Consider the following 13,679-nt stretch of genomic DNA (forward strand, 5'->3'; position numbering starts at 1 on the left):
GGGGCTCATGCGGGACCCGCGCTTCCTTCCCCGGAAACCGAGGCCGGGAAACGGGGCGCCTCGGCCGCCGAAAACCCAGCACTCGTAGCTAGCCGCCGCTGTCTACACTGGGGGGCTGCGGGGCCCTCCTGCTAGGGGCTACAGGGCGCGAGCTTCTGCGAGAAGCTGAGGGAGGCGCCGCCGCCTGCGATCGATCGGGGTCCGCAGAGGTGAAGCGTCAGTCGGAGGCGGATGGCGGGCGCCCGGGCCGGCAGATAACTACGAGGCGGCAGGGTGTGCGAGCGAGCCAAGTGTGGTGCCTCGGGATCCTGGCGATGGGTAAAAGGCCCTGTCTCTCCTGTAGTCACCCCGAACCCAGCGCCACCATCTTGGGAGAAAGACGGATCTCGCGACCGGGGCACAAGACGGGAGGACTCAATTTTATTCTTCTTTATGGCTGAATAATATTCCATTGTGTATATACATCAGTTTCTTTATCCATTCATCTGTTGAAGGGCATCTAGGTTGGTTCCATAATCTAGCTATTGTGAATTGAGCTTCTATAAACATTGATGTGGTTATTTTACTGTAGTATGCTAATTTTAAGTCTTTGAGGTATAAACTGTGGAGTAGGATAACTGGGTCAAAAGTAGGTCCTTTCTAAGTTTTCTGAGGAATCTCCATACTGCTTTCTAGAGTGGTTGCCCCAATTTTCAAAACCACCAGCACTGTAAAAGTGTGCCCTTTTCCCCCACAACCATGCCAACACCTATTATTGCTTGTGTTCTTGATAATAGCCATTCTAATTAGAGTAAGATGAAATCTTAGGGTTGTTTTAATTTGCATTTCTCTAATTACTAGAGATATTGACACTTTTTCATATATTTGTCCATCACCTGTATATCATTTTCTGTAAAGTGTCCAGTTCCTTGGCCCATTTATTGATTGGGTTCTTTCTATTTTGCATATAAAGTTTTGTAAGTTCTTTATAAATTTTGGAGATTAGTGCTCTATCTGAAGTGCATGTGGAAAAGAGTTTCTCCCACTCTGTAGGCTCTTTCCGCATTATTGATTGTATCCTTTGCCGAGAAAAAGCTTTTTAGTTTGAATCCATTCCATGTAGTGCTTCTTGCTTTGATTTCTTGTACTTTGGAGCCTTGTTAAGGAAGTCTGGTCCTAAGCAAACATGATGATTCGGGCCTATTTTTCTTCTATTTGTTGCAGGGTCTCTGGTCTAATTCCTAGGTCCTTGATCCATTTTCAGTTGTACAGGAGTTTTGTACAGGATGAGAGATAGAGGTTTAATTTCATTTTATTGCATATGGACTTCCAGTTCTCCCAGCACCATTTGTTGAGCAGGCTATCTTTTCTCCATTGTATGTTTTTGGCTTATTTATATAGGATGAGGTAACTGTGTGGGTTTCTCTCTTCTATTCTGTACCACTGGTCTGCCTATCTAGTGTGGTGCCAATACCATGCCATTTTTGTTACTATTGCTCTGTTGTACAGTTTAAAGTCTGATGTGGATCAGTCATAATTCCAGAACAATGCAGTATTCTAGCAGTGAGAGAGTTCCAAAAGAGCCTCATTGATACCCTCGTGTGGAGTGAGGAAACAAGGGTAGCGTCAGGCCAGAGCAACAAGATTTTACTCAGTATGGGAATAGTTTTTACTAAGTGAAGTACAGAGGAAATGGAGCCAAAGAAAACCAGGCCATGTTTTTTTTCACCCACTTCCCAATTAGGGGAGCCCAAGAGAAAGAACATGCAGAGGAGATGAAAGAATATCTAGTGTACATCACTAGGACAACTGACTAAACTTAGTCTTAAGGTGGCTGCTCAATAGTAACTGAGCAGAGATGCATGTATCCTGACACGCCAAAAAAGAGGCTTCTGAGAAAACTTTTAGAGAGATACCTTGCTTGGTATCTTAGAGAGATACCATGCTTCGCTAAAGTATTTTAAAATTTAAAGAAACAGATAATTTTTATGATATTCAAACTATTTCCATGACTAAAGAAGAATTCTAATTATTTCTAATTTTTCTTTTATGAAAATGCATAAACTTAATAAACCATAAACAGTAATATTAATGCAATACCTGACAAAAAGTAGCTAAAGACACTAGGGTTAATTTCTAATGAAATCAAAGTAGTAAATTCATAGTGATGGCAATGGAATTAGAGAAGGTGATTGGGTGATAAAATACTTGATATAAACAACTTAAAAGGAGGACAGGTTCTTTGGCTTACATTTTGCAGGTTTAGTGGTCGCTTGATCTCATTGATTTCATACCTGTAGTGAGGCAGTACATCATGGTGGCAATGCATGGCAGAGAAGGTCTGTCCAACATAGGGCGGCCATGAAGCACAAGAGAGACACAGATGAAGGGCATGCTCCTAATGACCTAACTTCCTCCCACTGGGCCCTGTCTCCTAAACATCACCTCCATCACCTCCCATAGGACCACAAGCTGGTGACTCAGCCTTTTAGTACATGAGCCTTTGGGAGACATTTTAGACTCAAATCATAATATGATTTTTTTTTTCATAAAAGGAGAAAAACAATGTGGCTTAAAGAAAATCTTCATTCAGGTAGAAGAAGCATTATTACCAGCCAGGTTTAGGTATCTGTTGTTATTAATATGCCCTAATGTTATTTTGAAAGAATGACCAGAGGTAAGCAAGACATATTTAAAGACATATTAATAACCATCTATATATCCTTGGAAAACCTGACAGAATTCACTAATATGCTATTTATAAAATTAATGTGAATATTAGTATCATTATCATATACCTATTCAATTGCTGTTATATAAAGAACTAAAAGGTCATTTTTATATGAACAATATAAAATGCTTATAATTTTTTTTACAAAGAAATATATGTGCATAATTATATAACACTTTTTAAGACCATTTAAAGAGACTTGATTGGAGAGTCACAATTTGTTCTTAAAAAGTGACCAATAATTCAAAACCTTACTAGTATAGATGTAATTTATTCTAACTCATTTACAGTGTTAGTGATAGCTTCCAAAAATTCCTATTCTGTGTTGAGGAGGTAGTTTTCTGATACAAGGGAATGATCAATAATATGATCACCTTATATTATTTTATAATATAATTAAAAATGTAATTTTGTTTGTGGTACTGGGGATTGACCTCAGGAATACTTTACACTCAGCTATAAGCCCAGCCCTTTTTATTTTATTTTTTTAAAATTTTGAGGTCTCACTAAGTTCTTGGGACTGGTGTGGGATGTGCAATCTTTCTGTCTCCCCAGTCACTGTGATTACAGGCATCCTGGAATCTTCACTGGCAAAAATGTCAACATTTTTAAGTCAAATAATGCAAAAATCAACAAAGAACAAAGTTTTGTACTAAGTATTGAACCCATGCTTAGCCACTGAACCACATCCCCAGCCCGTTTTTATTTTTATATTTTAAATATAGAGACAAGCTCTTGCTAAATTACCTAGGACCTCACTAAGTTGCTGACACTGGCTTTGAATTTGTGATCCTCCTGCCTCTGTCTCCCAATCACTGAGGTTACGGGTGTGTGCCTCCATGGCCAGCAAACTTTTTAATTTTTATAGTAAACTAAAAAGCATCATCTTTAAACAGGTGTGCCGTAAAATAGAATTGGCATGTATGTATAATAATGATTACTTCCTATAATCATGGATGAGAATTTAGGTCACTTTCCCACTCCTATGAAAATCTTATCTTTACCTATGACATTCATTATTAGTGTGTAGCTGTGATCACTAGTTTCCTACACTAAGTTCATTGTTCCCTCAATTTGAAAGTTACTGAAAACTCTGTGATAAGCAAGTTTTATTTTTCCATTTTAACCTCTCAACCTCAGTAGTTGTACATTTATGTTCATAATTTTATGATTGAATATTTCTACATTCCATCCTATAATCATAATTAAATACCATAGCTTTCATCTGTAGTTTATTTTAAAAGAATAAAAAAACAACCTGTACTTCTATTTTTGAGATTCTGGTAATGCTGTTTATGGTAGTACAGAACACTGTAACTTCTCATATCATTTGATGCCCTACCATATTCATTGACTCTTTCTTTCCTGCATTGTCTAGCCAAACTTCAAAATTCTCAAACAACTCTCTACATTGTGGTATGACACCTCCATGATCTCTCTCCTATGGTCACTTTTCACATGCCTCAAGGTGAGGTTCTCAAATCAGCTGTGGAGATGGCATCCTCCAGTTATTCTTGCTTTAGAAAACATTCTGTCACTTTAAAAGGTATCTATACTCCCTCCTTCCAATGACTTTCTACGCATGTTTATCTATTAGGTAAACTTTTCCTGAGATCTTGTATATTGATAAATGTCATTATATTGTTCTTACACAGACGATGTGAAAGGGCATCCAATTGTAAGTTCAAAATCTTTCCTCTTAAAAGTGTAAGGAAACTTCTATTCCCTTGAACTCTAAGAAGCAAAGTAGATGATCACATATCTGATTTCTGTCTTCATTTTATTTGTATTGTTATAAGCTGTCCTGTTTTTCCTCATTGTAGATTTTTTTTTTAACATACTTAAGTTTAGAACACAGGTCTTTTAACATCTGCCCTATTTGGAACCAGGTTAGTTTTTGCTTTTTCATATAGATATGTTCATTCCACTTTATCAAAGAAGCAATATGGAATTATTTTACAAATTTCTTATTTTTCTTTTTCTTTCTGAAATTCCCATAAAGCAAATTTTGAGCATCCTGAATTAATGTACTTTTAATATTTTATTCTTCTATTCTTTTAGTCCCTTTATAGTCCACAGTTTGAGGAATAGTTTACTTTGCATTCATCTAGGCTTATAGTTGTAATCATTTAGTAAATTATACTCAAATTTGTGATGACTTTTTTTAAAACTTTGTTTTCTTGGAAGGTGGAATCAGAAGATTAAAAATTGATCTCTTCTCTCAGTTATCCCTGTTTATTTTGAAGAAGTTACTTTACCTTGGTTTTATTCTGTCAAATGTCAGGTTGTACACAAATATTAATTAATGATTATTTGTTTTACATAATAATGATATGATATAAATTCAGAATAGGGAATGATTTTACAAATGACTGTTTTTAAGGTGAAAAAGAAAGCACAATGTGTAGTTCTACAAATTTCTGAAAATAAAAGATTTTATTCTGAGGCTTGTATATTCACGTGGTATCAGAAATAGTTTTCTAAATTTATATGAAAAATTATTTTTGCCATCTATCTCATAGAATACTGACTGTATAGTTTTGGGTTGTCTGTCATGTGCCAGTCTTTTTCTAGATAATTGGTGATAGAGCTTTGAACATAAATAAGCTCTCCTAAAAAGAAAAGCATTTACAGTTTGTTATATCAAAGTTGATAAAGCAGAAGGGAATATAAAATGTGTATGGGTCTGAGCTCTGGGAATCAAAGTACATGCTTTGTTTTATTGTTATGTTGATTTTTCATTGTGTCTTGGAGAGTTTTTGCTCAGTCTGTGTTTGGCCATAGAAATTGCTGTCTCAGGGGGAGGTAGACCAATTTATTTTAAAATAGACCTGTGCTTTAAAATAAATGACAGTACTAAAAATAACTAGCCCCTAGAACCTTCAGTTTTTCAGACACTAGTTTATTAATTTTACATTTATCTAAAATTTTCATACATTACTCATTAAACCTATGATATAGCTTTATTTATGACTTCTTTTTAAATAAGTTGAATGTTAGATTGATAACTAAGGATAAGGGCAAGACTTGAGTACTATAAATTGTTAGTTCTTTGTTACAATTAAGAAAAAACATCCTCATAAGTATATTAATTTATAAATTGCATAGCTGTGCTGCTGTAATTAATCCACATATTAAATGTTCCTAATTTTGATAGATAATAAATATAATAGAAGACTTTTTCCTCTTTGCTAAGTCTATTTGATTACTTTGCACACACATGCTGCCACCATTTAATAGTTTAGAAGAAGAAATATATTCCAGAGAAGTAAAATTAAAGGGATCTCTGTCATCAGGAGAGTAGTTTCAGCTGGATCCTGAATTTGTGGGATTTCAATGCAAGGAGACAACACTAGGAGGCAGGAAAATCAAAGAATCATTTGGGACCTTAACAGAGCAGAATTCACAGAAGAGAATGCAGTGGGAGAAATCCTAGTTCTTGGCTGGCAGCAGTGAACATCTCAAGTGTGTAAGGAAAACCTTGGCACTTTCAGACCCCACAGGAAAAGCTGGGGGGAGGAGAATTCTACTCTGGTCTCCTAGGAAAGTATACAACTCCCCCAAAATTGACTCAAGGTTACCTAGGGAACCCATTTAGGAACCTGGTGGTCTGATCCCCCATGATGCATTGTGATTGGGCAAGAAACCTATAAAATGTATAGCTCTCTCTGCAATAAATGAGTTTGCAGGCTGCTCGCAACAAACCTGCTTCCACCCAACTCCCGAAGTCTGGGTCTTGACTCTGTACCCCTTACCTCACGTATGAGCTAGTTTGGCACAAGAGAAGCAACAAGAATGGAAGGAGAAATACCCCAAAGAATATTAGGACAATATTATTGAGGTTTTAATTCAAGAGTGTGTGGACCTTATCCTTTCAACAATGCGGTTTAAAGAAATGTTTGAAAATGAATAGCTAAGGGCTGAGATAGTAATTTTAAAATGCCACCTCATTTTCCATAATAAAATCAGCACAGTTATAAAACAGGATAGAAAGAGATTTTAAATTTCCCTTTTCATAAAAGTAGCAGAAGCATATTTTAGATACCCTGTGATAAACTTCCTTTCTCTCTTTAGTACATCTCTCGTAAGTTCTTTAGTAACTCCAAAGTAAAAATATTTACAATCTATGTAAACTTGCTGAATGATGGGAAAATGTGCCCAGAACATTGCAGTTAGTAAGGACACAGTCTTGAAGTCAGGTTTTCTGACTCCCAATTCTTGATTTTAAAACTCTTATTTCCAATTCTCTACATTATGGGGTTGTAAATGCCTATGACCAGCTTAATACATAATAGTGAAACAGACATTAACACACTCATTAACTATCTTAAGAAACAGAAAATTAACTGCAATATGAGCTCCCTGGATGCCTTTCACATATCAGTCTATTTAATTCACCCTTGAGAGGAATTACAACTGATAATTAAAAAAAAATAATGCATATTATTTTAGTCAACTTTGTGTAACTGTGACCAAAAGATCCAGTAATAACAACTTAGAGGAGGAAAAGTGTTTTTTTGGCTCATGGTTTCAGAAGTTCAGTTGGATACCCTGGTTGGCTGCCTTTCTAGGTCTGGGCCCGAGGTAAAGCTGAACATCATGGCGGAACAGTGTGCTAGAAGAGAAATCTGCTCAGTTCATAACAGTCAGAAAGCAGAGAGAGAAACAGAAGTGTTTAAGTGAGAAAATGTAACCCCCAATGGCATGCCTCCAGTTACCTAATTATCTAGCTACAACCTGCCTTCCTATAATGACTACCAGTTAATCCATTGAAGTGGATTAATCCACTGATCAGGTTCCACCTCTCCCAATCCAATCATTTTACCTCTGAAAATTTTTCCATTGTCTCACACATGAGCTTTGGGGAAAATGGCATATATCCAAACCATAAAAAGTATTTAAAGAAATTTATTATTTTCTTTCACAATTTTAGTCCATATGCATTTCAGAAATAAAAATTTTAAATCAATGCATTGTCTCTTTTATATATTACAAGGAGTTTGCTAATTTTAAGACTATTCTTCTATATTCATGACTTTCTTCTACATGTACTAAATATGGGTTTGATACTAATGGTTTAATGGCAACATAATAAACAGAGAAGTGTTGCTGGCTCTTTGCGGTTCCAAAATCCATGGATATTTGTCACCACCTGCAGCAACAACTTGCACGGGTCTTATGGATGGTGGAGTGGAAACTGAGGCACTTCTATCTTTCTCTTTAGTGCATTGCTTTCTTGCTTGTTTATAGAGGATAGAGGAAATGAGGTTTACTTGCTTTGAGAGGAGAGAGAGAGAGACCCCGCTTATCAGAGAGAAAGAAACTTTGCTTAAGAGAGAAACTTTGAAAGAAAGACAGGCTTTTCTTAGAGCTTAGAAGGAGAGAGGCCTGCCACACCTTAAAGTCCTGCATCCTGTGAACTAAGGGTGTGTCTACCTAAGGTCCCCTAGTGATGCGTCTCAGTTCTCCGTTCTGCAATCTGCCTTCTGCCCCTACTTGCTGCTGTGTTTTTCCCTCTGGCTGCTTCTAATGGCTGCTGTGGTGTGTCTTCTTCTCTGGCTACTGCTGCGCCACGTGCCTTTCCCTCTGGCTGCTTCTAATGGCTGCTATATCTCTGTCTCACACTGCCTACACTTATATCACCTCCAGGACGCAGAGAGCAGGGCCACGCCTCTTACGCAAAGATTACGCTGGAACAGGCAATTAGCGCTGGAGAACACATGTGCATACATTGTGTGCGTGGAGGAGAAAATCACCTGAGTGTACTTATGTCAATTAACCTCCTCGCTGCCGATGTGATCAGGCGCCATCCTGGCACCACCAATATGATGGCACAGCCCCCAACAGAGAAGTAATTTTTCCTTTCTGTCCTATACTTTGTAAGAGTTTGCTTACATTTGGAATTACCTGTGAATTGTTATAAATAACTATAAAACAAATGGGCCCTGTAGTTGGTTTGGGATGGTATTCTCTTTTGCTGTGTGTCTCTCTATCTTCTTGTGTCTGTTGTAATTAAGATTTTTTTCTTGGAATGTATTCATTTTTTTACTTCAGTTTTCAAATGAATCTGCAGAAATTTCTTAATATTATTCTAATTCTTTTAATAGTTTATGCCTAAATTATTATTTTGCCTAAATTAATCTACCTGATTGCTATCAATTTTATGTTTATTTTGAGAGGAGATTATTGAGTATGTCAATTCCCTGCTGAATTTTGATTTCATTAAGTTCTATAAACATATTTTTCTGCTTCCTTCCTTTCTCTCTCCCATTCATTCTTTCTTTCCTTCTTTGAAACAACTCGAAATTTTTGTTTTCACATATAAAATTGGTTGATAACTTTCATCATTTGAATTTTTCATCATTTTTAATGTGAATACTTGAGATTATAAATTTTATCTAATTGCTACATTTGAATTATCCCTAACTTTTAGATATATTAAAATTCCTTATACATTATGTTTTTCATATTAGTTTTATTCTTAATTCATAGCTTGATTATGTTTTTAAAAATTCCAGCAATAATTTTATTTTGATAGTTACTAATCAAACTAGATTATGTTTCAACTCCTGGTCAGTAGAATATTAAACCATGGGAATTCATAAGATGTGGTATCTGGCCTAGGGCACTTCAGATTTTAAGATTTTAATGAATTCCATGTATTCTTCAGTCACTGGTTGCAATTTACTTTACTTTTTATTTTTTATTTTTTCTTTTTGGGTGGTGCTGGGGATTGAACCCAGGGCCTTGTGCATGCAAGGCAAGCACTCTACCAAATGAGCTATATCCCCAGCCTACTGGTTGCAATTTTTATGTGTTCACACTAAATTATTAAGAGAATCGATTATATATTTTAAATTTTGTATTTTGTGTTGAAACTCAATTATGAAATGAGATAAAAGGTGTTTACTTCTTCCTTATCAATTTTTCAGTTTGTATTCAGCTATATTGTTTTTTCATAATCCTGGAAAGTTGAAGATTTTAATACTAGGAATAATATTTCTCTCTAGTATTTAGATAGTTTAAAATATATTTTAGTTGATTTTAATAACTCTTCAAATATACCAACTTTGTTCAGATTAGTACTTGCCTGATTTATCCTTCTTATTCTGTTTAGTATTTTTCTGCCCTTATATCTTTAGTAATTCCACTTGATAGCCCAAAATGGGATTTTTTTAGAATGTCCTCTGCTACTCTTGTCTTTTAAATTAAGATTTACTCCATTTATGTTACTAGTTATTGAAGACAATCACAAAAAAGTGCTTGAGAAAATTAACACTAAAGGCAGAAGGTTTGGGTTTGAATTCTATCTGCCACTTAGCAAACGCATAACCTTGGACAAGTCATTAAAATTTACTGTGCCCCCTCATTGTTTTGTAATTAAATAGAAATTTTCTCATGGTGTATTATGATATTAAGTGTGTTAATATTTAAAATTAAAAAATTGTTTGGAATATAGTAGGCACTACAAAATTGTTTACTCTTATTGTATTTAAATTAATTTTCCCACCTTTTAAAATTTTTTCCAGCATTTTTTCTCAATATTTCACTCTGATATTTTTCTCCTTTTATTGATTCATCATACATCTTTCAATCACTGCATTTTTAAAATCTCTCCTTGCTTAAACATTGTGAAGTTTCATTTTTTAAAAAATCTTTTTAGGAAAAAACATCTATTTGAGAAATGTCTTAGCAGATGAAGTGAGAAATCAACTAAATTATTCATTACACTCTAATAGTATCCACGGTTAACAAATACATTGTTTGGAAATTTCCCAAAGCTAAGAATATATGTATAAGCATTTGTTTTACTAAAATTCAATGATTTTTCCTTCAACTTAATATTGGTATAAACATTTACAATATAAACTTGAGTAAGTGAAAATAATCATACTTTACTATGGGTGGGGGGAGGATGATTTGAGGCAAACTTTGTTGTCGATGAATTTTTTTTAAATGTGGAGAACAAGGTGGTAGTGCCCCACCCCTTCCCTCTAACCAAAAAGGAGTATCACAAAGTACAGACAAGTATATTCCAATGGACTCACTGTAGAAATATGCTGAGGAGTAGCAGGGAAATGCTAAGATGCCTGCAAAGTGTAAAATCCTAAAGGTAGCACTATGGAGGGGAGAGTGAAGCATTCTGCCCCTTCTATACCGCCCACCCCAAAACCCTATGGGGAAAGGTAAGCGGGGACCCCATTGCCACTGTAATTGTCTGGTCTTTACTACAGGAGATTCCTTGTCTTTTCAGGTTCTAAATACAGTTTGGGGGAGTTATATAGAGAATGAGCTCATGTTGCACAACTCCTATGACCTTATTGGCTACATCTTAGCATCATCTTCAGATCACCCCCTGCTAGAATGCAGCTTCCCTGGGACATCATGGTTACAGCATATCTCCTTTCTGATTATTCCACTATCATTCCACTGTACTGACACTGGTGATTCTAGAGCCACATTTCTCAACAGAAAGATTAACACCCTGGTTTCCAAATCTATGTGATGCTTCATTCCCCAGGGAATAGGTGGAATTTCCCAGAAGGAAAGCAAATGCATATGTTGAAGAGACTATCTTTTCTCCAATATGTTTTTGGTGCCTTTTTGTGAGATAATTATTTATGTGACTTGTCTCTGTGTCTTCTGTAATATTGGTCTATGTGTCTGTTTTGGTGCCAATACCATGCCTTTTCTGTTATGGCTCTGTAGTATAGTTGAAGGTCTGTATCATGATGACTCCTCCTTCACTTTTCTTGCTAAGGATTACTTTAACTATTCTGGGTCTCTTATTTTTCCAAATGAATTTCATGATTGTTTTTTCTTGTTCTAGGAAGAATGTCATTGGGATTTTAACAGGAATCGTATTAAATCTGTAAAAAGCTTTTGATACTATGGCCATTTTGACAATATTAATTTAAATTCTGCCTATCCAAGTGCATGGGAGATCTTTCCTTCTTCAAAAGGTCTTCAATTTATTTCTTTAGTGTTCTGTAATTTTCATTGTAGAGGTCTTTTAACTCTTTTGTTAGATTGATTCCCATTTTTTTTTTTTTTAGTCTATTGTGAATGGGGTAGTTTTCCTAATTTCTCTTTCAGTGGATTCATCACTGGTGTATAGGAATATATCTGATTTATGGGTATTGATTTTGTATACTGCTATTTTGCTGAATTCATTTATTAGTTCTAGAAGTTTTCTGGTAGAATTTTTTTGACTCCTCTAAATACAGAATCATGTCATTGGCAAATAGTGATAGTTTGAGTTGTTCTTTTCCTATTCATATCCCTTTAATTTTTGGGGTCTAATTGCTCTGGCCAGAGTTTCCAGGACTATTTTGAATAAAAGTGGTGAGAGAGGGCATCCCTGTCTTGTTCCAGTTCTTAGAGGGAATGCTTCCAATTTTTCTCCATTTAGAATGATGTTGGTCTTAGATTTAGCATAGATTGCTTTTACAATGTTGAGGTATGTTCCTACTACCCCTAGTTTTTCTAACAACCAAAAAAAGATAAAGAAAGCAAATATAGAGCTGGAGCTCTAATGTGCCCACATAAGTATATACCCCTTCAATAGCCAGACAGGTATTGGTTCTATCTCCCCAGCCAGTGGACTTGCAGATCCTAAGTACACCCTGGTCTGGCACAACTACCAGGCAGGAAGCAGTTCTGTTCTGCATGGGAGCATAATACCCAACTGGTCAGCTCATAGCACCTACATGCACCAGAGCCCAGCCTGAGAGCTGGTAACCTACATGCACCAGAGCCCAGTTGGTAACCTTACCCACCAGAGAGCCTGCCACACAGTCAGCTTGCAGCCCCTTTAAATGCTTGTGCCTGGCCCATTAGCCAACTTGATGGCAGCATCCCCACCAACAAAAATACAGCAGCCACGAGGATTCATAGTTGAGCTCACTGAGGCAACCACAATCACTGACCAGGATTAGAGTTGAAGGAGCTGGACAAACAGCATACTTCTGAGCCAGCACAGGGTCAAAGTTAACATATGATGCCCAACTAACTCTGTTGTACCCATCCACAAGTTCATACCTGTAATCCCAGTGGCTTAGGAAGCTCAGGTGGGAGGATCACATGTTCAAGGCTTGCCTCAGCAGCTTAGCACAACTTTGTATCATATGATAATTTAAAAGGACCAGGGTATATCTCAGTGGTAAACTGCCCCTGGGTTCAGACCCCAGTACTGGTGGGGGGGCGGTAAAAATATCCAGAAAAAATATCCAGAAAATATACAGAAAAAAACTAGTGAGCAGGAGTAGCTATACTCATATCAAGTAAAACCAACTTTAAGTAAAAACTGTAAAAAGAGATAATAAAGTCATTATATATTGACTACAAACTCAATTCATCAAGAGGAATCTATAGGCATTCAACATCAGATCACATATAAAACAAGAGTAAGGAATTCATCTTCTGCATCAAAGATGTTAAGTGCCATTCTTGAAGGCCACCACTCCATGATTTTGCATTTGGCAATATTACCACTTTTATGACACAGATATGTTAATTACTATGTTTTTGTTTGCTGGAGGTGATTTTTATAGATACCATTGCTTTCTGACCAGATTGTAACTACTGAGAAGGATTATACATTTTAAAATGCTTCATGTACAGTAGTACAAAATACCTTCTCAAATTGATCCCTAATCTCACTAAGGACACATATTAGGAATTCAATAAATTACTGAACAATTTATCCCTGGAGAAGCAACTAGAGAGACATTTATTTTTTTTAGCACTGAAAACCAGTAGAAATGGATAGTAATGTTATAAATGCTGGTGGCAGAAGGGAGAGATTAGCCACACTATTTCAGGGAGCGCTGCAGAAATTACATTTCATGATATTTTTTATATGGAGATTCTTAGCAAATGTACCAAGACTCAGGAAGGAAGCATGATAGCCCTATTTTATGCATTATAAAAGCAGAATTCTGACCCACAAAACCAGAGGTTTCAGTTC

General features: G+C 36.2%; 1 long non-coding RNA gene across 1 annotated transcript in view; it reads left to right on the forward strand.

The window, feature by feature from the left end:
- Nucleotides 1-13,679, forward strand: part of LOC306660608 — a 601,149-nt gene that overhangs the window by 307,552 nt on the left and 279,918 nt on the right. The window lies entirely within an intron of this gene.

This window comes from Sciurus vulgaris (assembly GCF_902686455.1).
Source record: "Sciurus vulgaris genome assembly, chromosome: 4".
Taxonomy (NCBI): Eukaryota; Metazoa; Chordata; class Mammalia; order Rodentia; family Sciuridae; genus Sciurus; species Sciurus vulgaris.